Below are 23,203 nucleotides of genomic sequence, written 5' to 3'. Positions count from 1 at the left end.
TCAGCATGGTTTTCTAATCAACAAATTCTGTTCATTTCAGTTGCTGTATTTCTGAAATCTGAGCCTGAGGAGGTACATTCTTCACAGACCCTAATTCTTTGGGAGAATGACAGGGGATCATCAAACTTTGATCTCCAAGGTTTCAAGCAGTTTGAAGCCAGCTGCTGCTGAATTCTATTAAAGGCAGAGGGGTTGGATCAATCCAACAAAATACATGTTGACTTGGAAGAGAGGTTATTAGCTCTGGTTAGATTTTTAAGGTTAAAGATGAGAGTCAACTGTGAACAAAAACTGACAGGGACGTGTCTTGTTTAGACACAAACTGAATTGAAATGTGTGGGTACGGATCAAGAAATATAGAAAGATTTATGTTGGACTTATTGTTATAGCTAAATGATCTTTGCATTCAGATAGTCTCCCTGAAGTTATGTGTAGGCTTGATCATTAAGAAACATAATTAAGAGAGAAATCAAGCACTTCCACGTTTGGGGTTTTTTTGGTTACCTCGTCCCTTTTTCTACTTCAAAGTGGGGGTTTTTCTAGTGCCTTCAAAGTAAATGGATTTTTTTAGTACAATTTCAGCCGCATATCAGATATTGTAAAATGGTTTTAGTCATTGTAGTTTGAGATTAAATAGACGAAAAGGACTGATATTAAAAGATAGGAAAGAACTTTGTTTATCTTCAAAAGGCTTGTTGGGACACAGGTTTTGGGTAGTGAGACTCAGAAATAGTTCAGTATTTCAGGATGGCAAACTACTGTATGATTCTGTTAGGTACATTCACCACAGAGCAAATGTCCTTGAATGCAGAGATTGCCTGTGCTTAGCACACCTATGGAGTCAAAAGCATGGGAGGCTGTATGTGGGCTTGCTTTCTTAGATATTTGTTCTCAGCCTATATCTCAGTTTTTCCATCTCTAAAATGAGAAAAATGGCAACATAGTGTTGATATTTGTTAGTGCTAAGGCCTTTTTAGATATTTGAATTGCAAGCAAGCAGAAGTTCCAAAATACTCCTTTGTTTATTTGTCATCTGGGCTAGAGGATGGTTTGTGAATGCAGAGTTGGCAAGAGTAAACACAGCCAATTGTGGCTTAAATAACTTTCCAAGAGTGTCTGCAGTCTTTTGCCAACTACAGATTACTGTTAGCTACTCCCTAAAGCATACAGGTTTATATCTTGGGGATACAGCTAGGTTGTCAGCTGGGACAGAATACTTTGTGTTGAAGGTGACTCTTGCAAATTTTTCCAGTAACATTTCAGTGAATCCGAAGTGCAATTCTAGCTGCTAGAGAACTTGAACCTTTCATTGTCTGGGTGCTGGCTAATGTCAGAGAGGAAAATAATACTAGACTGGATCTTCCCTTTACCCCCCAAATCCAGAAAGTTTACTTTTGCAGCTGCACATGAGCAAATTAGCATTAGAAATGCCAGAATATGTATTTCTTCCACTACTGCTCTTATTATAATCTAAGCAGCTGAATGAATATATGATCTAAAAGTTGGAATAGTTTGGTTGACTGACATCTTATAAAGCTCCTGTCATCCAGCGGTATATTCATAGCACATCGGAGAATATGAACCAGTACTGCCTGAAAAACTGTATGTGTAATGCAAACTCTGAAGAAGCCTCGTTTATGATTATTTCTTTGAAAGATAGGGTTAAAAGAGAAGCATTGACATTAAAGGATCGGTCATTAAAGATGAGCACGTGCCACTGACTTTCCATCTCATTGCTGCTTTATACTTGCCAAACTTCCTCCTGTATTTAAGCTGAAAAAGATATTGCTTATTATTTTTACGTAATAGCATAGGTTTTTTGACGTTTTCCACTCCACATAAATTGTGAAGCTAAGCAAGAGAGGTTAAAATGTGTCGGGATTAAGCATCCATTTCTCACCTAAACAAACTTCTGAGAAATGTGCTGAGTGTATTTGATTCTTTTTAACATGAACTCTTGAAGTCAAGTTAAGGGTGAAAAAACTTAGTGCTATGTAAAATAGTCTTGGCCAATTTTCTTTTGGACAGAATTCCGAGGTCTTTTTCTGATCACTTGTACTTAAGTGGTGCCAGACACCATACAGATTAGATAACAAACTGGTATTTTCTGCAAAATTCACTTCATTATTACACAAACTGAAACGGGGACAGAAGCAATTGCATCTAGAGTTCCTTAAGTGTGAGAAAGAAAAGTTACTTTGATTGTTTAAAAAATAAAGTGAAAACAAGACAAGCAGAATGCTAATACAAGCGGAAAGAATGGTAGACAGGCTTCAGGTACTGAGCAACATGGTTGAAGTTGATGGAACTGAAAAGAGAACGAAAAAAAGGGTTTCCTTTAAAATAGGACAATGCAATTTTGTGACTTTCAAGATGAAATTGGACATTCTTTCTCAGGCGCGTTGTTACCGCCTGGCCTTTAAAGGCATGACGTGCTGCAGCAGAAACCCACATTAGGGGGTAACCAAAGTAGTAGTAATTCCAAGAAAATTTTTAAATGCATGCTGAGTAGGACTTTTATTTTTAAAATGTTACTCCTATTCAAACTAAACAATCCTAAAATGAAGCTACAGATGGAAAAGGATTATTTTTATATGGTGTATCATGCAATAATGAAGGCTTGCGTGGCACAGAATTTTTTTCTGGTATTTTGATTGGTCTGGTTTTAACTGACCCATACACTGAGGTTGCTTGGCAGGTGGTTTTGCCCTACTTTATCTTCCAAAGGTGCTCTGCAGCCTCATTACTTCTTGTTATTCTTTTTAACTTGTCTTTGTCAGTCTTGTGATCTCTCCTCTTTACTTGTCATCTCCAGATTTCCAATGTTAATTACTCTCAGAATTCCAAAATCTTTCTTTAATTTTACATCTAGAAGGGAAAGCATTAGCCCAGGTCCAGTGACCACAAAGCAGAGCATTGCTCACATCTGATTGTCCATTTTTCTATCCACTTTGTTCTTTTCAATACAGGCAAAATAAGTCTTAGAAAATTGCAAACATTTTTATTTTAGTGTAGGTTTAAATTAGTAAACTTTCAAAAAGGGGGGTGGTGGTGGAGATAGTGTTAGTATTGGTTTTGAGAGTGAGAAAATACAATTCTTTTTTGCAGGGCCCTGAAGGAATGTTTAGGCTCAAGGGCTCAGTGCCATACTCGTGACATAAATGCTATGCGTATTTATGCTGAAATAGTGTAGGCCTGTGTTATTTTCCACTGCCATATCATGTTACAAATTCATGTCCAGTGTTCTGTTCTCCCAACAATCTTTTTCAGCATTGTTGCTTTCCAAGTTTCCCAGAGAGCATCTGTGTTTCAGATTACATTTTTCCAAATAGATTAGTTGATGTTTTCAGAATGGGGATCTTGTTTTTCTGTACATAGTTCAATTTGTTTTCTCTTACTAGTGTTTGCATATCCCCTCCATTTTAATTTCCTCCGTGAATTTCAATACTGTATTACTTACTCCCTTTTCCAGATCATGCATGAATATATTAAATAAAGATGGATGTGTAACTGATAGCTGAAGTTTTCCATCTGACGCTTCCAACAAACCTGAGATACTGCAGCTTGTCTCTTATAAACAATTCTCCTTCCCTTACCAGGACATGCCAATATTCTTGTCCCAAAAAGATACATACAAAATCTTACTCAAGGCTAATTTATGCAATATTGTATAAAGTGCTTTACCAACAAGTATTTATTTTGCTTATTACTTTTCTCTTACCCCCTAAGTTTTTATAGCTGTTAAAAAAAAAAAAAACAAACAACAATAAACAAAGAAACCCACCATACCCCTCCTTTCCACATCCCACTCCTTAGTCAAAAGTAAACAATTGGCTGTTAAGCTTTCTTTTTCTAATTGAGCATGCTCATTTTTGTAAGGCATGAGTTCTGATAACCTGAATTCCACCAAGTCCATATGGTTAGTATTATCTGTTAAGTAGCTGCTTGTGATGATCAACTTCCATCTGAAGGTCTGCATTAGTGACGAGGGATAGACAGTCCCCTGAGGACTGCTGAACTGCATTTTCAATGAGCTTTGGATCTTTTTTCAGCTATTTTAAGAGAAAAGTTTTGTTTAGAGGAAGCTGTTCGGTAGGAGCAGCTTGCTTTTCTTTTGAAAATAACTGCCAAGTTTTCTCCTCTCTTCCAAGATGTTTCAGGATCTGATAATTTTTTTAGGTGCATTATTAGGTAGAAAATCAAGTGGTATTCTTTTTCTAATATGCTAGGCATTCCGTGATTGTGTCTTGATATTTAATTGTGAATTTTTTACATGTTGTAATTTTTCAACTTTTTCTTGCAGGGCACTTACCTATATAAAGTCTCCATTATTCCTAGCAGTCCAGTCTTTTTTTTTTACTTTTTCTTAGTTGTTTTTAAATATCTAGCTGAGGAGGATTTCAGTATCACCTGAGCACTGAGATGCTAACAAAACATTTGGGTGCTTTTGATCCCTGTACTCTGGAGGCAGTATTTATTAATAAGAAGTGATGGACACAATACTTAAAATGAGTTTATTTTGCTGTCCTTTAAACAGAAGAGAACTTCCAAACAAATAACTCCTAAATCCATTCTTGTCACACATCATGACTTTTTAGTAGAAAAGTTTTTTTCATCTTTTTTTCCCAGCAATTATATATCCACTATGAGTTTGCAGTGGAGGTTGGCCAAGGCAAGCACATTTATATTACATTATCTATAGAGACCATAATCTCTCTGTATGCTCATCAGTCTTACTGCTTTTGAACACATGCTTCAAGAAGACTGCCTTTTGTTAATACTGGTCCATTCTTGTATGCAACTATGAAGGGTATCTGAAACAGAATGTATTCTGTTTGCAACGGTATGAATTTCATTTTGTGTACCCAATTTACCTAGCAAGTTTTTTAACACTGCTACTAGGATATAAATAGCAAATACCAGATTGTAGCAAAGTCAGTGAGGGATGCCTTATCGTCACTCTCTCCAGGAAAACCCAGGGATAATTCATGAGTTCTGAACTGAGCCCTCGGCCCATGACTCATTTTTGTTCTATTACTCTGAAGAGTCAAATTTACATCCCAAATGAGTACACCTACAGATTTTATTACCTTTAAAAATCTGTAGCAGGCCTGCTGACTACAGCTTAAGTCTCTTCATAGTGAATAGTTACGCATAATCTTTTTAAATTACCAAAATTATTAATTATTTGAAAGATTTCTTCTAGCAAAAAGTAGATACTACTATGCCATATGACTGTACTTGTAATAATCAGCTCCCATAGGTCAATTAAATGCTTCAGGGTTTAGTCAGCAAGCAGACACCCATCACTGCTGCATGTACTTAGATGGAATGGAAGTTATTGCTTAATTATTCCATTTAAGACTGGATGGAAAAGGGGTCATTACGGGTTTAAAGCTTTACTTTCAATTTATATGGTTTGGAATTATACTTACAAAGAGAAGAGCTTTTCTCTTTGCATAAATTAATTTAAAATCATAGACTTTTGAGTGCTCTTCAGAAAGTAAATGGGATTCTGATTAATTTTAGTTCTGCAAATGCGGGGACTGAGTAATGAACTGAATGTAGACTGAAATCATGAGAAAGTTGAAGAGATCTTTTGAAATATGTGTGAAAATGTCAGATGGATCTGCTGAACATGTGTTTCCTTCATATGATGCAACCAAATGTTTAGGTTTCCAGCCTATATAATAAATTGTGTGCAGTGCCTCCCTCAGCCTTCTGTGGCATGTGTTCAAGGTGTGAAACCCATTATTCTAAAAGCTTTAAGTTGTCAATGGAATTCTAGGAAAGCAGGGAAATATGTGGTATTACATTTTGTAAAGAAGCAATCTGTCTGCTTTCAAGGGTCACATTTTTGTGTCTGATTTATTGCCATTGCATCCATATGTACAGCTTATGTGCAGCTCCGGGACACTTGTACTAAGAAATCCTACATTCTTCAAATCAAATAATTGTATGGAATGTCCTTCTGTTTTTAAATAGATTCCTTTTGAGTAAACTCATGACCATGAGTATTTGTTACATAATCCAAATGTCAGGTGTATGCAATGTAAAATGTTGAAAGACACAACAGTCTTCCTACTCTAATCTTAGTATTTCCTGGTGAGAATTTTGTACTCACTATTCATTTTCGCTTGTGTATCGTACACCTCCTTTACAACAAATACAATCTTTAAAGAAAATAATTCGCAGGAAGGTTGCTGATCTTTTCATCAGTCTATCATAAAATTAAAATTAATTTAAATTATGGGGTTTTACTATGTATTTACTGAAATTCTCGTCAGTATATATTGAAGTTCTGAATATTGAGTCCATCTTTCTATCTGTTTTTCTTTTCAAATTGTTTACATAAACTGATCATTTATTTTGAACTGCCTCAAGCAAATGCACAAAAAATAGAAATCAGTTTCAAATGATGAGAGGAGCGAAAACAGCTAGGTGCTGCTTTGATCTTGATTCAGACTGGTTCTGTGAAAACACTGGCTGTTGTTAGTTGAGATATCTTATCCCATCTTATCCTAAATGACAAAAATGTTACTGAAACTTAAATGGCTAATGTGAACTCAGTTTTACTGTGTGGTCTGTTATTTCAGTAGCACACACAAGAACAATAACACAATACTTTAAGAATTTCATTTAACAGTGAGCTCAGAGATAATTCGTGACTTTTAGTGGGGATCTTCGAGCAGAGAGCACTCCGTTGGAGCAGTAGGAAATGCAATATGGTGTCACTGTAACCAGGAACTGTTGAGGGCCATGTGGTGTCACCCAGTTGACTACATACTTGGGGTCTCCAGATTAACTCAAGACTGGCTTTGTTTATGATTTACACTGCTGCTGTTATATATAAAACTGCACGGGGCAAATGAGCTGCAGCAACATTTCAGAATGCTTTGCCCAAGGAGGAGACACAGCTGTTTGTGAAAAGAGCAACCTGTGGAAGGGCTAGAGTCAAGGAGACTAAATCAACTAAATGGAAGTCTACAAAGATCAGAGACCTGTTATTTCCCTTTTAAAATATAATGCCATGGGATTACGAACAGAAAGTGCCTTATATTCAACAAAGCTAAAAGGATTATCTGTCTTAAGAACAAAAAAAAAAAGGGGGGGGGGGGAGAGAAGGCGGCTCCATGACACATGACTGGATTCAGTTTGCTTAAATCAGACCACCCAACCAGAGTGTTCTCCTGGAATAGTATGTTGTATACAAAGCATACATATTAACTGTTAACCTCTCACTGACTTTAGATAACATTTCTGGACACATGCATGGTATATTGTAGCCCAGTTGCCAATGTGAACACTTAAAGATATTTTCTTGAATAATATTGTTGTGGCCACCCGGTGAGCAGCCAACTCTTATCTGTAAAGCCAGTTTGAGGAGCAGTGGCAGCGCTGTTGTAGATATTAGCTGACACCTTTAAACTAAATCTTTTGCTTCACTGATCATCAGTCTCTGTGTTAAACAAGCCAAAAAACAAGCAGATAAAGGAGAGATTTGAGATTACTGTAAAAACTGCAACGATAAAAGGATTTGCCAGTTCAGAGTCATCTGCCATTTGCCAAGGATTCAACATAACCACAAACTGATGTTTGCTTTACCATCACTTCTCTTCATTTTCAACCAACGTCCTGTGCACCATTCCATGCATAGCAGAGTAATCATTTTCCTTCTAATGCCCAAGGCAGCTGGTGTGTCCTGAGTAAGATTACATTTGCAGTGGCAAGACAAGTATCTAAACACATTAAATTAATCTCCCAGTCCTCCCATAATTGAAGAACCTGGTTGTTGAAATTTTGCTGCCTTCTGGAGAATTTCAAAACCATGGAAGGGCTGGAGTCAGACTCTGATGGTCTTGCAGTCATATCATTATCCTTCATGCAAGTCACAGTGTAAGAGAAGGCTCAGGTGGCAGGGACAGAAAAAATCCGTATTACTGTATCTGCCAATCTCATTCGGACTGGCCTCCTCCTAAGAAGACAGTGCAGCATTTGATACTGAAACAGAAACTATATTTTAAAACATTTCTGTAGCTGTTTTCTTCCCACAAGTTGAATGTATTATTACCTCTATAGGTAAAAGGGTAAACTTTCTAGTACAGGCAAAAGCATTGTATAAATATAAGCCCTCCTGACAGACGTTCATAAATAATTAGACCTTTGTGCTTCTGAACTACTTTTTTTCAACTTTTATCCCATTTTTTGAGCAGTGTATTATAGTATAAAGACGAAGGCAACTGCGGTCTGCATATATCCAAATGGCCTGTGTATTTTAAGTCTATCTGTAGGAATAGCAAGAGTACCGCTGCCCCAGACTGATTTTCCTTTTCCATGCTAAAACCTCAGCAAGGTGTTTATTTAGATGTTCCTGCTGACTTGTAAATTTCTTACTCTGTGGACACCAGAGAACAAAGAAAGAAAATCTATGAAACAAGTAGCCCAAGGACAACTATGTGTTTTTTCCGCAGTGCCTTAGAGGATTAGACTGTATTCTGGCAATTATTTATTTTCTGTGCAGTTTTTTTAAAGAAGCATTAAATGTTGAAGTGCTAAAATGCAGCAAAACTGTTAAACAACTTAAAGGGAAAATGAATAGCAGTTTTCCACAGTTCCCTGACTTCATTATCTTTGGATTTTCTATCTATGCCTACCATGAGATTTCTTTAATAGCTTCTTCAAGTATCTGTGTTCTAGGAAAAATACATGTTCCCTTCATATTTCGTGCCCTGTTTTCGATATTGCTGCTAAAAATATAGTAGCACTTACGAAGTTATATAAGAACAAAACAGTTAAAATGAATCAAGAACAGGTATATTCTAATGCTAAAATAAAAAATATATCCACATAAGACTGACTAACATTTTTGCTAGTGTAGAAACCGGCAAACTAATGAACACCCAAACACAAAAAAAAAGGCTATAAAATGAAAAAGCACTCTGCTTGAATAACGGCTTGCCCCTATTTTACAGATGGGAAAACTGGGGCGCGTAGAGAACTTAATTGATTTCCCTAGTGTCACCCTATAAATCATTGATGTGACAAGACCTAAAGCTGATTCTGTCTGAGAGCTATGCAGCTAACTCTTTGCCTGACTCTCTTCAATAAACAGATTCTGAAAGCATGTTCTCTTCCATGCAATAATTTATACTTGATGCATGAGAAGCCTGAAGTATGAGCAGATAATGCTATTTGATCTGTATTTTGCAAAAAGCCCTTCCAGATACTCTGTTCTACTTGATCCGCTTCTTTCATAAACAGATTTTGTGTTGCCGCCTTCTTTCCTTGTTCAATCTCCTTTCTCTTTGTGTAAATGAAATGGCATATCCTCTCTCCCAGGTTCTGCATTTATTTCATGCTCTCTTGAGTTTGGATCACATAACTCAGCCTCTCTGAGAGGCTAACCTCTTCTTTACTGAAGCTGGGTCATGAATAATTTCCTAGAAAGTGAGGCATTACCTCTTCTTCAACCCTGGAGCAGAGGGAATATCAACTGTGAGCAATTATTACCAGTACCAACTGCCTAAAAAGGTAAACCTGTGAGTCCTAAAGGCCCCTTCTTAGCAATGGACTCTTTACATGACAGAGAAATTACTACATGACTTACCAGGACCTCTCACCTTCCTGGCCTCTGTATTAAGTCCTTGTTTTCTTTTCATCAGTCCCATTTGTTAGCGCCATTTGTAAATACTAGACTTCAGGAGTCAGTGTCGGCTCCTGTTGTGTGAGGATTGCTATCTACTAGCAGTCATGAGCCTTTACATCTCTTGCTTTGTCATCCGGCCTTGATAAAAGGAAACAGACCTGGGACAAACCTTGGCTGAGGTCTTGGTTTGGGAGCATTTTCTCTGCCTTTAGAAGGACCTTCAGGTCACGTGTGGCCCATACTCTGGCTTATCTCACTGCATTGTAGCTTAAAAGAATTTGGAAAAATGTTTGACAAATTTATTAAATGGTCAGAATCTTTATGACAAAAGTTAAAACATGTATTTTCGAAGTGCTTCAAATACAAATGTGACCAGTTATCTCATACAACCTGAAGAAATTCTGTCCTTGATTATATATAACAAATGAAAGGGCAGATATTTCCTTTATCAGAAGCACTCTGCAGAGATTAAGTTTAATATTCCTCTAAAAATATAGCAAAAGCTCTACTCTCTCTACTGGTATTCAAGCATAATGGAATATAGCAAAATCCACTATATAAAATGACAGGGGTTTTTTGCCAAGCATGTCTGTAAGCTGGTTTAATCTATGATCTTGAAAAAGAAAGGGAAAAAAAAACAATACAAGGATATCCCCAACTTCATGTTGACTTAATGATGATGATGCTGGTAATCACAGCTAAAGTGTTGGTTTGAAGGCTGGGTGGAGTTTCTATTTGTTCAGAAAAAAATTGTTATTCCATGACTTCTGTAGGCAAAGAGAAGGCACTATTCATTTAGTAATAGATTTTGAACCAAGTATATTAAGAGTTGGGAGGTATCTGTTTTATTATTTATACTTCTCTGGAATTCTAAGGCTGTGCTAGAAATGTAGGCTTTCCAAGCCATAATCTATTTTCATATTGATACTGCCTTTTCTAACACTTGTGATGTGCATTTTATCATTAATATGCATGCCTAAGTAGTAAATATTCATGTACTATGCCTACGTAGTTTAAATAACAATGCAACAAATAGGAGAGCTAGGGAAAAAGTTGACCCTGCCCTAACTGCACAAAATGGATCAAAGTTGCAAAAAGTTATCTGGTAGCATGTGGTAGTAGGCAACATCTGCTGAGTTCAAGGGGTTGTTACAGTGGCTTCTAAAGCATGGCATGGTTTCTTCTCACCACCTTGCCACAGAAATCCTGTCCCCTGCTATGACAGCCTTTTGTTGTCGGCTCTCAGCCTGGCTCACTGAAAGCAGTCTGGAATCAGCACAGCCTCCTTTCCTCTCCCATCAGATGGGGAACGTCCCTGAGCGTGCCCCTGGGGGGTAGAAACAGTGTGAAAATGCTCATGGTCGATCAGATTGCTTCTGACAATACTGAAATTTAAGATCTGATCTTTGGTATCCAAAGCAGTAAATTTACCATGTCTGTAACAACATGGAAGTGTGTTGCCGTTGCATCTGAAGCTGGCAGTGTTCCGTGATTTGCTCAACTAACTGATGGTGGTGATGAGGGTGGTGAGGTTTGCCCTTTAATTCCACAAAACTGGTGTGAAGCATTTGTGTTGCGGAGTTCTGTTATCGCCATTTTCTGGTTCCAGCCACTAATCAAGTCGCTAACATATGATGCTTATAATTGAGCTATGTCCTAAAATTTTGACATTCGGCTCTGACAATATCAACTTTGTCCAAGCATAAATAAAAAGAAATTATGTCTTTCATTTTTTTGTAACCTTTAATGAAGAATAGAGAATCTTAAAAAAAAAAAAGTAAGATGCAATTACATTGGCCTGTTTCTTTTGTTTCAAAGTTCTGTAATTACAAATAATTGAACAAAATTTCCAGTAATTCTCAATTAAATTTGTGCACAGTTTTGCATCGCTGATCCCTGTCTTTACTGTAATCCCTATCAAGTTTCTAGAGCTTGAGAAACCTGAGTGACCCTGAGGTGTTTGTACCATTTTTACCGTAATAGCTACGAAAGACAGAAAGACTACAGTGCAAATATGTGCAGAGTCAGTTGGGTGCAGGAGATACTGGCTAAAATTTTACGTTAGCTAGAATTGATCAAAATAATTTCTTTATGTGAAGATATGATGTTTTTTAACGTGGTAAATCATGCTGTTTCTATCACATCCTTTAGGAGAAAGAAACAGTCCTGAAATTGCTTTGACAGGAGCCTTCTTGTTTTCAGACAGTAAGCTTGATAACCATTTCTTTAGTATGCTATAATAAAACTCTAGACCCCATGCTGGCTTTCTTGGCAATCTTTTTTGCTTGTGCGATATGAAGCATGCATCAGCCCAGGCCTGTTCACCAGTATAGGTGATGAACCCAGCTATAGCTATTACACCAAGCAACTTTGTCTTCATAACTGCACGAAACAGTGTAAAATCTAAATATAATTCTCTTCTCCTGTCTTATGTACCTGCTTTGCATGATCACTGCACAGAAACTAGTTTATGCTCTTCTTGCTGCTTCTGGCATAAAGAGATAAAACACAAATGATGAGAGACTGATTCTGATCCAGAATTCTCTTTGGAGAATTCATAGTTAGCTGTTAAAGTGTAAGAGTGACTAAGACAACCTAGTACTGGCTCATTTTGTGCCCCATCTTAATTGTTTAAAAGGCGATTTAGGGTTAATTACTGGCATTTTGCCTTCGAAAACCAGCTGCTTCTTGTGTTGTTGCCTTTACTGGTGTAAAAGGGGAAAGGGGCATAGATTTTGAACGTGGAAAACGGTAAGCCTCATTTTTTTTCATGGGGACATCACTTTTTCTCCTCCGTGCTAGGAGCATCTCAATGTGGATGAAACTAAAGCAATGGTTTGTGCTTCCTCTTGCACGTATGAGACATGTTAATAGAGTCCCCTGAGGAGCAGAGCTATTTTCAGGGAAAATAAAAAGAACAATTGTCTCAGGCTGGGTGTGGTAGAAAAGTAAGATAAAATTATGTGTTGGGCATTTCAGTAAGATGTAGGCAGAAGGAGGAAAGAAGCTAGGAGAAATCTTGCTGTTCTTGAGTTTTCAGTCTAAACTTGCTGAAGAGTTTTTCTCAGGAGTGGGAGTATTGCTTAGTCTTACTCAGCTTTTTCATTCCAGTCAGGTATGAGGAAAATAGTACTCTGAAAGGAGGAAACACAGAAGAGGAAAAAGGGCAGGGTAGGAGAATAAAATGTTGCATACTGCTGACCTTCTGATACGATCCAAGACTGAATGAAGACAACGGCAAAAACAAATGTATGGACTTTTCTCACAAGTATTTCCACATCCTTTGAGAACATTAGAATACATGATTGACAGCAGTTATGAGAATACAACACTGATTTCTGCCTAGAGTACCCCATTCATTAATACATTTCTTTTAATGAATGATGATTTCTTCTCCATGCCTCTGATTTTATGTTGTGTTTTGACTGTGATTAATTGCAGATTACTTACAAAAAGAATGACCAGAAATAGCAATTTGAAAGAATATTTTTTCTTTGGAGAATTGTTGTATTTACATGGCACATTCTATTTGTATGTGTGGGCTTTTGTCACAGAGGCATGGGAAGATCCTTTATTCCTGAGGCCCTGTTTCACAGCTATCAACCTCCTTTGAGGATGATCAGCAAAGACTGTAAAGACAAACAGACCCACTCCTTTCTTGACTATTCAAGACTGTTGAGCAATGTGTAAAAATTCCTCTGAATCCCCATTTTCATGTACACTGAAGACATTTAAATCTAGTGACTAATTGTTCCTCTTGCCATACCCACACAGAGGGTTAAAAAGATCTGTTACACAATTGCTGAAGAATCTTCTTTTTTCTGTTACTCTTCTGTTAGCAAAGACTTTGTACCATAAGAAGTTTCAGGCCTGTCTAGCTCCTGTATTGTTTAGTGTATGTATCCAAACCATTGTATTGGTTTTATTGGTAATGTAACCAATACACTTGGTTTGGAATTTGAAACTTGCAAGGTGAGAACATAATAGTCTGATTAGTGATGTGATATGCACAGAAATGCAGCCCAAATATTGACATCAGCTGTAATTTTTTATTAAAAACTAGGTTTGTAGAAAGGTTTATAATATGGTTTTAACATCTGCGTTAGAGATTATAGCGTGTTTCTTGTTGATCCATCTCAATAATTAATTTCACTCACAATTAAATTTTACAGCTTGTTTCACTTTTTGTCTTGTTAAAATTCAGCTACAGCATAGGATGTTGCTGCTTAGTTTGAAAGATTGTAGAAACCCCTTGTGTCTTCCAATTTTTAAGTATTATTATCTGGCCTAAGTAAGGACTTTTTTAAAGAGGAGAAGGTTGGACACAGTAGTATAGGTGTTGAAGACAACTTACAAAGTAGTGAAGCTTTTAATTTGACATATTTGTTTCTGATGTCATGCAAAAGGTAGTGTGCTGAGACATATACAACAGCACACAACTGAGATTTCTGTGACAACTTTATGCATAGCCTTGAGACTTGAGTAGGTTGTAAAGAAGATGTTAGAAAAACTTAGTTCATAATCATTTTTTTCTTTTTCTTCTAGAACAGAAGTGATTTAACTTATGACTTCCTTGAACTGATCTCTGTTAACTTCCTTTAAAGGACAATAAAGAATTGGTCAGAATTTTGTTCTAGTATGCTAATGAAGAGGTGCTTCTTTTGGTTACCTTTTTATATGCAAATAATTGGCATACTGTTTAAAATAGTAAAATGCATCACAACTAGTTTGACAGTAGTGACTATTAAATTCTAAACAACATGAAGTCACACTACATTTATCACTCCTTAATGAATCATTCACTTTGGTCCCTCTGTAAGCCCTTGACGTTATTTGTCATTCAGCACTATGCCTCTAGAAGTGTCAGCAGTTCTAAGGGTCTTACCTTGCCTTAGATTGAAGAAATCCCCTGAAGTGTGTCATTTTTGATCATATATTGGCTACCTTCAAAATAAAAGAAAATAATGTCATTTCCTATCCTCATTAACATTATCAGCTTCTGATGATGTTCAGATGCTTTTGTTAGCAGCCTGTGATTCATGTATGCAAAAGGAGTTTTATTATTCTTTTGAAAAGAAAGCTGATACATATTTATACCCCTTTTTTTAACTCTTTCAGTTAGTGCCACCATTTTTTTATTCTGAGTTAATTAACTTGCGACAATGTTACGTTATGTATTTGGTGTGTTAATGTATCAATACAGCTTTTAGTGGATTTTGGGGAAGAGTTCGGTTTGGCTTTGCATATGGGGCCATTGTGGACCTTTGTTTTATCTGTTTTATCCCATCTGCTCTTCCTTTGTTCTCAGATGAGATGAACAGAGAACATTGGCTTCAGCAGTAGGATAAGCAGAAAAATTATATTGATATTTTGGAGAGAAGCCCAACCTTTTGGAGCTGTCTTTTTGGTGTATTTGATTAAAACATATCGGGCTATATATGTATTCCAGGAGCATCCAGTCTTACTGTGGGGATTCCAGTATCATGTCAGGGAAGATAGTATTGACTGTTGATTAGTGTCAATGCTATCTTCACTTTGTCATCAGCTTACATCCAGTATTTTCACCTACTCCCAACTTTTTCCTGCTTTTTCCTGTCTGCGAGGAAGCAACATTCAGTTCTGCCTGCAATTTACTGAAGTTACACTTATGTTAGGGCCTTTGATTATTACCAGCAATTCTCTCCAACAGCTGGTGATGCTGAATCTGTGCTGAACGTGGTATGACATCGGTCTGTGCTACATCAGCACCCTTCTGACAGAGCCACTGGTGAGCAGTTTTCTTTCCGTAGTGTAGACAAGACTTTAATCTGAGAAAACAGATTGGTATTGCAAGCTCCTGAAGTAATTTCTGGAGAAGTTATTTGATAGGGTATTTACCGAGATGATTTATAAATTCTCATATAACTGATACTTGTCTGGGCTTATGCAGCTGTTAAAAGAGATCACTGAAACAGGAATTGCATATTGTTGCCTTAGCAACTGCCACTTCATATTGTGCTTAAATCACTTGGAAATATGCAGTGTATCTTAAGGAATTGCTTCCAACAAAAACAGCCAATCTTAAATAACTTTAAATAATTTCACTGAAGAAGCTGAAAGGTTGGCCTTTCCTAACAAAGACCATCATATTTTTAAGCTTGGTAGTCTCACTTTGCCACAGGCTTAGCTTGTTAAAAAACAGCAAAGTAAAATTTAAAGAACCCAAATATTTGTTTACTCATGCCACCAGAATCCACGTGATTGCCAAATTTGCTGGAAGTTACAAATATTTTTAAAAGATTCCTCTAAACTCCATCTTCCATTCTAGAAGATCAACATTAATAGTTTTGTTTCCTATACTTATATTTTAAATGTCAAGTTTCTTTAAGGGCAGACTGTTTGTCTAGTTTTTTGTTTTGTTTCTGAACTGTTATGGGTATGAAAGGAAGACCTTAAACATACTTTACCTACCCAGATGTTTCTTGTTCCTATTTTGAACTGATCTTTTCATTTAGACTTTTTCTGTAGATCATCTGAAAAAAGAGGGGAGAGACTATTGCCACTATTATATTAAGGCAGTTGCTTGAGTGCTCACACTACACGATAGTCTGAAATACCAGTTGTGCACAGAGTATTTTATATTGCTATAGCAACTTCCCCAGCTTTGTGGACACTACTCTGTGAGCTGTGTAGCAATCAGAATTGGATTTTGCACGTGTGGAAACAGAGTTTCAGAAAGCACAAGGAAACAGCCAGAGTCCCTTAGCAACGTTGTGCTGGATCCAGAATAAAACGCAATTCTGCCACCTCATCCTTTTACTGCTTAAGTCCAGGTTTACAACAGAAAAATCCAAGTGAGAGAGACTGCTTTAAAAGGCAATATATATCTCCCATATCAGAAAACTTATTTGCCTTTTATAATATTATACACAGTTAATAAAATTGAGAAAGGTAATACGACAGAGTTGTCGACATGCTACTTTTATTACCCCTTTTCTAGGCAATGAAAAGGAGAGACAAGCAAAATGCAAACTTACAGAATTTAAAAGGAATCAGATATTTTGAGGACCAGTTGTCATTTTTAGGTCACCGCTCACATCTCTGAACATAATTTTCATCTGAGCTGCATGGCAGGGTTTGTATGTGTTGGAAGAAGCTACATTTTCACAGCAGGAGACCAAATCAAAATGAAGCAGTCAGATGCAGGTGCACAGTAATAGAAAGGATCTATTTACCCTGAAGCGTGAGCAATGGGCCAAGAAAGCAGAAGCAGTCTACTTCCATCTCTCGCCTCCTTCTCTCCCTACCTTTTCCCTCCCCCATAGCTATGCCAACAAATTCATAAGGGGACCAAAGAGAAGGTGTTCACTTGCTTTTAATGAGCTGCATTGCCTGCTGCCGAAAGTCTGAGGCACTTTTTTGTTATGCTGATTGTGTACTATTAGAGCTGGCTGTCTTTAATTTATACCTAATCCTTCCTTCCTGCTTGCACAGCCTCAAGCCAGCCTGGAAAATGGTTGAAAGAGTTTGTCCTGTGGGCATCTGTTGCCTGTGTCCATTCTGAATTCCTGAATGACGCTGTGGAAAGAGCGGTATGGCTGAAGCATGTGTGCTTAAAACAGGAAAAAAAGGCAGTTTGCTTAGATACTATTCTATAAATCATACACTTTATGTAATCCTTTTAAAATAAAAATCCTGCAGCTTTGTTTAAATATGGGCAGTTTAGTAATGCTGCTTTGACAAAGTCAGCTGTATTGGTTGACAGTGAAATGAGACACCTTGATAAGCATTGGCCGCTTTTCACTTGGGATTCTGGAGTTCTCTAGCTGAGAGCTAAGTACTTTCCTATGTGCAAAGACGACCACCCAATGCTGTTTCCAAGGCTGCAAAAAACCTGAGCAATGTAAGTAAGGGAAAAACACTGACTCATAGCAAGTGTGAAATGTTAAAATTTAGCCGCACTGGACTTAAGTGCAAAACAGTCTGATACGGATAGTGGGACCAGTAATATCCACTATCTTTTTACAGATTTGTTTGTAGTTCATACATAGCTCTGTGATCTATGTCAGAGACTGAGAATTTTGTTTTCCTTGCTAATTAGTGGCATTGTAGAACTGAGGTAGCATCGTCTAGGTTTGGGAGGAGGAAGCAGGAATACATGAAATCTGTGTGGTGAAATCTGCCGCTTACTCTGCACCACTGGAGTGGTCAGGTTCTCTGTTTCTTTCCTCAGGTGTAAAATGGGCCAGATGCATGTTGTAAAGATTAATCTGATTGATGCTTGTATGATGTAAAAGATGCAGGACTCTAAATATTTAATGTCACTTGTTGCTGCATTTCTATAGGGGGCTATGCACTAAACAAAACATAATAAAAAGGAGGCACCTACCCATTTGGAATTGGACAGCAGTAGTAACATAAGCCCTAGTAAAGTGGCAGCTGTCTATGCTGCACGCTAGAAAAGTATTTTTATCCTGGCAAAAAAATTGCCATGCTCAGGAGCTGAACTCTTTTATATTACTGCTTTCCAATCTCCACATTTAAAACCCTAACAATAGAAAACTCTGTAGAAAAACTCTGAGACAAGTCCATTCTTTATCTCCAGTACTACCTTCAGAAAGGGAGATATGTATACACCCTAAATGTTGGAGGAACAGTGCTGAATAGCAGAAAAAAGCAGTACAAAGGAGAGTTTGCAAAGAGATGTGTTCTGGTATCATCAAAATGGGACCATGTCATAAGTTTGTAGAAACTTGGTCTTTTTTACAGGGAGGTTGTAGCAAACTTAGACTCATCTGTCAGGAAGAGAAAACACGTACAATGGATAAATAGAAGACTTAGAGAATGCTTAATTATAATTTTTGAGAAATTTGGCTGCTAATTACAGAAGGATTAATGTGATTCATAAAAAGTAGGTCCAGCAGTTCTTCCCTGCTTATAGGGAAGGACACATCATCTCTATAATTATTAAAACTTATTTAAAATAATTAGACCACAACTGAAAAATTGGGAAAGAAGCATACCAAAACTGATGTAGAATGAACACGTTCTAAATTACTTTTCCTTAAACTTTGTTATACTTGGTAAGGGTCAAAATATGCATGTTTACCATAAGTATTCTGTACATTAGGATAATCTGCTAAAACATACACACATAAATTGTGACAGTGTGTATTTTTTATTGCCTCCTTTATGATGTATTTAAATAACAAATAAAGGAAAGTAGCTTTTTGTGTGGCTTCCAAGCCTTGTACTAAGTATGCTCCACAATGTTTGGGGTCAGAATCCAAGCCTGACTTCTTCAACACAAATGGAGAGATGCTCATCAATTCCACTATGAATTGAACTCAGACTGAAAGGATGCTTTGGCAACTGTCTCTAAATCAAGGGAGATGGCTGTATGTGCAGCGTGCCGCCTTCTGTGGGAGAAGTATAGAAATACAGTGGTTACTAATTTTTTTTTTTTAGCCAAACAGACTCTTAAAAACAAAACTAGCAAAATTCAGATAAAAGAACAATAAGGAAACGGTGAGAAAGATTGTGTGCCTCATGCTCTGGCTGTAATAAGTAATGAATCAAACTGGAACAATTGTAGTTTTCATTAACCAAAAAAAAAAAAAAAGGAGGAAACGTTATCTAATTACGGCAGGCCATTGCTGATGTTACGTAGCAATATTCTATCAAAGCATGTAAACAGGGCCCATCTTTTGCACCCATACTATTGTAGAATTTAAAAATCAGTCTTGGGTTTTATGTGATTCAGTCAGTTTTGGTTTGAAAAACAAACCTAATTTGACTAAAGCCAAGAAGGATGTTTGACATTTCTTACCATTCATTCATTTTAGAAAATCAGCCAGCTGGAAAAACTGCTTTTTGTGCTATTCATTAAAGGAAAAACTGAGTTATAGAATTATCATGTCAGAATTTCCTGTAGGATAAATGAAGGTGAAATAAAAGTTCATAAGTGATTTGATTACTAATTCTGATATTTACAAACTACCTGGCAACTGTTGCAGTGTAGGAAGTGATAGGACCAGCAGTGCTTGTTGCATTATTTTTGGTGAAAATAAATTCTCCTTGTGTAAATGATGTGACCAGTCCGCCTTGGGATGGGGGAGGTTGCCAGGCAAGTTTTTTGCTATCATTCATTATTATTTTCATGCTATCCTCCATAAAGGAAAAAAAAAAAAAAAAATCATGGTCCTATAGGAATCTTTCCAAACTGAGATGCCAGGGCTGAGTTTCCTCACTTCCAGATGCTTTGTCAGAATTGTAGTTCCCTGAGAGCTGGAACTCGTGCATACCTGTGGGAGCAGATGAAAGAATAAGAATAAAAATAAGATACTGAATTACTTCTGCTGGTACATGCCTGAAAAAAATCATCAAAGGTTATTAAAATTATGACTGTTATTAGATAGCATGTCTGGTTTCTGCATATTTAAATTCTTTCTGAGAGAGGTGAAACTTAGGCACTTACAGATCCCAGGGGAATAATTGCAGAAATGATGACATATTCCACTTCTTGAACAAATTTCAATACCAAAGCTGCGTTCTGCGTACTTACATTTCTTCTTAATTATACTTGGATGCAGGATAGATAGTCATTTTCTGTCTTACAAATGTGTGTAGCCAATTAGTGTTGTAGATCATGAATACCCAATGGCCTAACTCATTAAATGGAATTTTCCTTTTCTGTTGTTATGGCAAAAGAGTCTGCAAATAGCTGAATATCATATTTCTCTGTGAGCTCAGCCTTGGCCAAGGCTACAAATCCAGAGCAAGTGAAAAATTACTGGGTTTACCTGTACTCCTTACAGTTTGCCGTCTTAGTCTTGTGAGTGCGTGTGTATGTATGTATGTATATACGTATTGTAAATCGGTATAGGCTGTTTGGCTCCTCTGCACTTCTGGTAGTCAATTTTAATGCCGCAGTTTTGATGCTATGTGACAAATCTAGTCTTCCTGATTTCCTCCCATTCCCAAGAAATTCTGAGCCCAGAAGCTCTGTCTGGCCCACTGAGACATGGAGACCTGAGCTCTTTTTGCTCATGGAAGCAAAGATAAGAAAAACTGGCAGTGTGTCTCTGAAGAAACCACTGCTTATATCAAATGATCAAACACAGGTGTTCTTTTCTTCTTTCCCCTGATTTTTTTATTATTATTATTTGCATTTCATGCTTGCCATTCTGTCATCTGAGAGTATGAAGATAACACATGTAGCTTAAACTACCTGACAGGCAGGAATCATAGAGATGATGAAGGCAGAACGTTACGACCAGAGAGAACCAGGGAACCACAAGACAATTGTGAAATGAGTTACAGACCCAGTATTGCTTTGAGCTGGTTTTGCTAAGTTATGGTATGGTATCAGTAAATAATGAATACAATGCGAGGACATGACTTGGTGATTGGCCTTCGTGCTCTTCAGTGGTAGCATGTTTCCCCAAGGGTGAATGTTGCTTATCTAACATTTCGTCCTCTTCTTTTTCATAATATTGCATAACATCTGAGACTTTGGTACTATAGTGCTACAGCAGATACTGCGTTATGATTTTAAAAGATATGGTCTCAAATACTATAGAAACAACAAAATCTCTCCATTCAGGGGAAATGTTCCCTGTAATCTTATTACTGGCATAGTTATCTCCAGTGCCTTCTTGACATGTATTTGCAAAAATCCTCTGGAGATTTGAATTGACTAACTGTTTTCTTGAAAGAAAAAAAACACCTTACCGTTTAGGGGAATGGTAAATAGTTACACTGGATTTAGGTAACTAAAATTTGAGTTCATGTTGTATCTGTTGTTATTTGTAATTGCAGACTTCTCAGAGAAACCTGAATGGAAATTTCAAATGTGCTATAAACAACTGTTAAACACCTTTTAAAAGTATGCAAAAATATACATATTTTCTACTATTAGGATTCTGTTACTGGGTCTGTAACTCAGGGCTTATGCCCCTTCTGCTGTGTACCCCACAGTTGTGGTCCTAGGGAATTAACTCCACCTGCCTTTGGGGAGATGAGCTGGGGGCTCTCTGTCTCCCCTGCTCTCCAGGGTTTACTTTGGGAATACTCCAGGTACATGCACAGGGAAGGGAAGGCAAGAGTTATTCCATGAAGTCTTTCTGTTTGGTGAGTGGAGAATTATATACATATCGTGTATATGTGTGTATATATGCATATATACAGTATATATACACACTGTAATGTAGATGTGATATTGCTGTTCTTATTTCTTCTTGTTCTTTTTCCTGCCATTGACTGTTAGAGAAAATCCTAATCTTATCTTTTACTGCTTGTACCTTAAAGAATCAAAACATTATTATCTGATCTGCATCTTCTTGCTAATTCTCATGGACCTTATGCTGGAGGCCTTAAAACTTCTCCATAACAGCTGCCACTAGGATATGGTAGAAGTCTTTCAGGGAGGGAGGAGGATCTTGAATGGAGCCTTGCTCACAGATATTAAAAGTTTGGAGTAAAACGTGAAACCTTTTTGATTCTCAAAATAGCAATAAAAGCAGTAAATTTAACTTGCTAGACAGTTGTAGTTTGCAGAATGCATTTGTCAGATAGTTTGGAAATAATCCAGGGCACATTTAGATGAAAAAAAGTAGACATGGGCTCAGACTAAAAATGTGACCTAAGTGTCCTCCAAGGTTTGCAGAAATTAGGCGATAAACTTCATTATACAACTCAGTAATGGACAAAATCAAAAGGTGTTGTGTGGGGGATTTTGAACTTTGGGGAAAGTCAGATTTTTTTTCATACATACTTGGCACCTAAATTGCAACTGATTTGTTGGTCTTCCATTAACTAATTGTAAAACTGGTGCTTCGTTTAAACTGTGTTAGTGCATTTGAAAATTGGGAGGTATGATTGAAACACTGGGCTTTTTAGCCCAGTGTTTATTTGGCCTTTAATATCGCTGTGTCTGTGAGTTGCTAAAAACTCTTCTCCATTGAGTCTTGGTAATATGCAGTGTTGACTTCACTGTCATGGAAATCAATGTGATCTCATCGGTACAGCTGAGTGAAATCACCACGAAGGGTTAAAGAGATGCCCTAACATAAATAACAAGTGCAGCTTTTCAAAAAAAGAAGGCAAACAAATGAGCTTGATGGCATCTAGAAGTTGTGCAGTGTGCCACAGTGCCCTGTTTCCCTCAGGTGCTGCTAATTGTTTTGTTTGTCAGAGGGCTCTTGGCAGGGGGGAACGGTGTTACCTTTTTGTGATTGATTGCAGAATTTTATGCTGAAGGGGAGTTTTTCCATTAGTTGGATGAAGCCGTAACGGACTCTGTGCACATCTGACATTTTTATTTGTTACTGTGTTAATATGTAAAAATCAGTTTGTATTTCTGAACTGGATTTTCTTTTTAAACCATCACAGTACCACAGTTCTAGCCCTCCATTCTGACTTTTAACCCTGTCAGTTTTAGACAGTTTGAACTAGGGCTTTCTCTGCCGTGCTTTCTTGCTGACACAAAATTTCCTCAGAGAATTTGATTATTTCTGCTAAGAGTGTTTGTTTGTAGTTGCAGCTCTCTTCTGAGTGTAATTCAATATTTTTGTTTTC

The 23,203-nt window shown here is 37.2% G+C and overlaps 1 protein-coding gene across 4 annotated transcripts in view; it reads left to right on the top strand.

The window, feature by feature from the left end:
* CDKAL1 (CDK5 regulatory subunit associated protein 1 like 1) overlaps positions 1 to 23,203 on the top strand; it is a 432,072-nt gene that overhangs the window by 376,580 nt on the left and 32,289 nt on the right. The gene's annotated exons all lie outside the window — the stretch shown is intronic.

The sequence above is a fragment of the Harpia harpyja genome, chromosome 1 (assembly GCF_026419915.1).
Source record: "Harpia harpyja isolate bHarHar1 chromosome 1, bHarHar1 primary haplotype, whole genome shotgun sequence".
In the NCBI taxonomy this organism is placed as follows: domain Eukaryota; kingdom Metazoa; phylum Chordata; class Aves; order Accipitriformes; family Accipitridae; genus Harpia; species Harpia harpyja.
This window is presented reverse-complemented; position numbering and strand designations above follow the sequence as displayed.